Source organism: Etheostoma spectabile, unplaced genomic scaffold (genome assembly GCF_008692095.1).
Source record: "Etheostoma spectabile isolate EspeVRDwgs_2016 unplaced genomic scaffold, UIUC_Espe_1.0 scaffold00018484, whole genome shotgun sequence".
Taxonomy (NCBI): domain Eukaryota; kingdom Metazoa; phylum Chordata; class Actinopteri; order Perciformes; family Percidae; genus Etheostoma; species Etheostoma spectabile.
In genome coordinates this window covers 2985-8029 of record NW_022604281.1, presented here as the reverse complement: position 1 = coordinate 8029, position 5045 = coordinate 2985, and the positions used below count along the sequence as shown (strand labels likewise).

Below are 5045 nucleotides of genomic sequence, written 5' to 3'. Positions count from 1 at the left end.
GAGTCTTTAAGTTCAGGGTTCTGCTCCGGGCAGCTGGAGGCCAGAAGCTTCGGCAGAGACTAGGCGCTGCGAAAGCAGCTTGTCTTTGGAGGCCTCGCTTCCAGAAGACTAGGACCAGATGCTGCAAAAGCAGTGGTCTTTGAGGCCTCCTCACCTGAAGCCTCTGAGCTCCAGCCAGCCAGAGCAGGGGGCCCAACTGGCTCCGCCAAGGAACAGAGCTACCAGCTCTGGGGTCAGGGGTCAGGGACCAGGGTAAGTTTAGAAAGGTATTAGGGATCATGAATCTCCAAAAGAAAACACTGATTCCAAACAGCTCTACTGTAGTCCAGCCTATACTCTGCTCCTGATTGGCTTGTAATCCTTACCTAGGTACTGCGCATTTGCAACTCTCAACAAAGATGGAAGAGAAGTGTGATTCCTCACTCTGTAACTAAAACAGAGGAGTGTTTTATGTATTTCACATGATTGATGTGCCTTTGATGCTGAAATCCTTGGTGGGGGAGGACACCTAATTACCACATATTGAGCTACTGCCACCCATCAGCTTTTGACCCTCAATGTTTTGAATTGATGTGTTCGGGTGTTATATGTGATTCAGGTGTTGTTGATGTGTTTCAGGGATTGATGTGTGATGTGTTTCAGGTGTTTGATGTGTTTCAGGTGTTGATGTGTTTCAGGTGATTGATGTGTTTGATGTGTTCAGGTGTTTGATGTGTTTCAGGTGTTGAATGTGTTTGATGGGTTTCAGGTGTCTGTAGTGATTCAGGTGTTTCAGGTGTTAAATGTGTTTGATGTGTTTCAGGAATTAGGTATTAGATGTATTTGTAAATTGGTGCATAAAGTCTAATTTAATACAGGAAATGAAACCGTCGATGTTCAAATTATTGCTACCACCACATATTGAGCTACTGCCACCCATCAACATTTGACCCTGACGTGATTTGAACACACAACCTTCTGATCGGGAGTCAGACGCACTACCTTTGCGCCACAAGGTCTGCTGACTGATGCATGTACAGATCAAACCTGGTTTTGAATTCAAAAAGGCACAGAAATCTCCTTTTTATAATATATGACTTTCAAGTGATGACTTTTGTTTTCAAAACCTGAACCCTATTTCCTAACTTTTTTGTGTCTAAGTGACTGATTTAAGTTTTAGGCCTCGCTTCCAGTACGCAGGGACCGTGCGACGCAAAAGCAGTGGTCTTTGAGGCCTACTTACCTGAAGCTGGGATTAATGTGTTCAGGTGTTAATGTATTTTATGTCTTTGATGTGTTTCAGGTGTTTGTTGTGTTTCAGGTGTTTGATGTGGTTGATGTGTGTCAGTTGTTTAACGTGTTTCAGGTGTTTGATGTGTTTGATGTATTTCAGGTCTTTGATTTTTTGTGTTTTTTGATGTGTTTCAGGTGTTTGATGTGTTTCAGGTGCTTGATATGTTTCATGTGTTTGATGTGTTTCAGGTGTTCAATTTGTTTCAGGTGTTGAGTTGTTTGATGTGTTTCAGGTATATGATGTTTTAAGGTGTTTGATGTTTCAGGTGTTTCATGTGTTTGATATCTTTCAGGTGTTGATGTGTTTGAGGGTTTGAGGTTTTTTATGTGTTTGATGTCTTGATGTGTTTGATGTGTTTGATGTGTTTCTGGTGTGAGTATTTGATGTGTTTTATGTTTTTGATGTGTTTGTGCTTCCGGTGTTCTATGTGTTTCAGGTGTTTGATGTGTTTGTGTTTCTGTTATTTGATGTGTTTCAGGTCTTTGATGTGTTTAATGTCTTTTATGTGTTTCAGGTGTTGATGTCTTTGATGTGTTTTATGTGTTTCAGGTTTTGATGTTTTTTATATGTTTCAGGTGCTTCATGTCTTTTATGTGTTTGATGTGTTTCAGTGTTTGATATGTTCAGGTGTTGATTTGTGATTGTTTCAGGCGTTTGACGGTTTTATCTGTTTGATGTGTTCATGTGTTCAATTTGTTTCAGGTGTTTGATGTTTTTAGGTGTTTAATGTCTTTGATGTGTTTGACATGTTTCAGGTGTTTGATCTGTTTGTGCTTCCAGTGTTGGATGTGTTCAGGGGTTTGATGTCTTTGATGTGTTTCAGATGTTTGATGTCTTTAATGTGTTCAGGTATATATGTATATGTAAATGGTGCATAAATGCCTATGTTAATACAGGAATGAAGCCATTGATTCTCAATCCTTGCTGAGGAGTACCCCAACTACCACATACTGAGCTACTGCCACCATCAACATTTGACCCGACTGAGTTGAACACGCAACCTTCTGATCTGGAGTCAGACGCGCTACCATTGCGCCACAAGGTCTGCTGTCTAATGCTTATACAGATCAAATTTCTTTTTGATTAATGCATACATATTAACTTTTTTCTGATTAATGCCTACAGATTAACTTCTTTTTGGTTAATGCATATACATGTGTGCATTTCTCCGTGGATTAGCGTTTGTTACTTTCACAGTATTCATATTGCAAATCAACGGGTTTTGAATAAAAAAGACACAGAAACCTCCCTTTTTACAATATATGACTTTCAAGTGATGACTTTTGTTTTTCAAAACTTGAACCCTATTTCCTTACTTTTTTGCGTCTAAGTGACTGATTTAAGTTTTAGGGTTCTTCTCCGGGTAGCTGGAGGCCAGCGCTTTGGCAGAGACCAGGCGCTGCGAAAGCAGTTTGTCTTGGAGGACTTGCTTCCAGAAGACAAGGAACAGATGCTGCGAAAGCAGTTGGTCTTTGAGGCCTCCTTACCTGAAGCTGGTGATTAATGTGTTTCAGGTGTTAATGTCTTTTATGTCTTTGATGTGTTTCAGGTGTTTCAGGTGTTTGATGTGTTTCAGGTGTTTGATGTGGTTGATGTGTGTCAGTTATTTAACGGTTTTCAGGGTTTGATGTGTTTAATGTACATTTTTTTTTTGTTTTTTCCCATCTTGTATATACTTAAATATTTGTTCTTACATTCTTATATTTTATTCTTATATTTTGTTATTATAATTATTATTATTCATGTATATTGTATGTTTGTATATTTTGTGTGCTGCTGTAACACTGTAATTTCCCATTTTTGGGATCAATAAAATCTATCTATCTATCTATCTATCTATCTATTTCAGGTCTTTGATTTTTTTTGTTTGAGATGTGTTTCAGGTGTTTGATGTGTTTCAGGTTGTTTGATGGTTTCAGATGTTTGATGTGTTTCAGGTGCTTGATATGTTTCATGTGTTCGATTTGTTTCAGGGATTTGATCTGTTTCAAGTGTTGATGTGTTTCAGGTGTTCAATTTGTTTCAGGTGTTTGAGTTGTTTGATGTGTTGATGTGTTTCAGGTATTTGATGTGTTTAAGGTGTTTGATTTTTTTCAGGTGTTTCATGTGTTGATATCTTTCAGGTGTTGATGTGTTTTAGGTTTTTGATGGGTTTCAGGTGTTTGATGTGTTTCAGGGTTGATGTTTTGATGTGTTTCTGGTGTTTGATGTCTTCGATGTGTTTTATGTTTTTTATGTGTTTGTGCTTCCGTGTTCTATGTGTTTAGGTGTTTGATGTGTTTCTGTTATGATGGTTTCAGGTCTTTGATGTGTTAATGTCTTTTATGTGTTTCAGGTGTTGATGTCTTTGATGTGTTTTATGTGTTTCAGGTTTTTGATGTTTTTTATATTTTTCAGGTGCTTGATGTCTTTGATGTGTTTGATGTGTTTTAGGGGTTTGATTTGTTTCAGGTGTTTGATGTGTTTCAAGTGTTTGATATGTTTCAGATGTTTGATGTCTTTCAGGCGTTTGACGTGTTTTATCTGTTTGATGTGTTTCACGTGTTTAATGTCTTTGATGTGATTGACATGTTCAGGTGTTTGATCTGTTTGTGCTTCCAGTGTGGTTGATGTGTTTGATGTCTTTCGTGTGTTTGATGTGTTCAGGTATTAGATGTATATGTAAATTGGTGCATAAAAGCCTATATTAATACAGGAATTGAAGACTTTGATTCTCAAATCCTTGCTGGGAGTACTCCCAACTACACATACTGAGCTACTGTCACCCATCAACATTTGACCCTGACGTGATTTGAACACGAACCTTCTGATCTGGAGTCAGACACGCTACCATTGCGCCACAAGGTCTGCTGACTAATGCTTATACAGATCAAATTTCTTTTTGATTAATGCATGTACATATTAACTTCTTTTCTGATTAATGCCTACAGATTAACTTTCTTTTTTGGTTAATGCATATACATGTGTGCATTTCTCCGTGGATTAAAGCTGCAGTAGGGAGTTCTGAGAAAACGTGGACTTAGCCAAAAAATTGAACAAGCACACCTTACAGGTCCTCCCCCTTGCTCTCCGCTGTGCTACAGCCCCCCCACCCTCCACACTCCCCCACTGCAGAGCCTGCTGTGAACGCGCAGGCTAGTAAGCAGGGCCACCGATGCTTTCCACATCCTCATGACAATACAGGGGATTTATTCTGGAGGGTATAGCTTATGTAAAAAAGTGCTTATTAAAATATTTTTATTAAGAGTCGCGCTTACTACCGGACTAGAAGTGAAATGTGTCGGGGAGAGAGGGAGTCTTAACGTAATCAATGAAGCAAGTGACGCCAGTTTACAAAACTTGGCCTCTGCACTACACCAGTCTGCCTCAGGATGTCGAAACCAGTAAACAACTTTTTGTACGTTTGCAGCCCAATAGTAAATCCTTAAATTTGGGAGGGCGAGCCCACCCCTTTGTCTTGGTCTTTCAAGGAATTTTTACGCAACCTTGGAGTTTTACCTCCCCATAGAAAGCTTGAAAGTAACTTTTCTGTTGCTCGAAAGAAAGACTTTGAAGGAAGACCGGAAGATTTTGAATAAATATAGAAACCGAGGCAACACGTTAATTTTAACACAGTTAACTCTTCCAGCTAGAGAAAAAAATGGTGCTCATCGCTGGAGGTCAGATTTAGTCTCCCAAGTATTGGAGTAAAATTTGCATCTAGCAAACCAGAGAAAGAGGGGGTGACATGGATTCCTAGATACTTAAATCCTGATTTTGAAATATGAAAGGG

The 5045-nt window shown here is 39.0% G+C and overlaps 1 non-coding gene across 1 annotated transcript; it reads right to left on the bottom strand.

Annotated features, from left to right (window-relative positions):
* Positions 1–4049: 4049 nt before the first annotated feature.
* trnaw-cca (transfer RNA tryptophan (anticodon CCA)) lies at positions 4050–4120 on the bottom strand. Its single transcript has one exon. It is a non-coding gene; the product is annotated as a tRNA-Trp (tRNA).
* Positions 4121–5045: the final 925 nt, after the last annotated feature.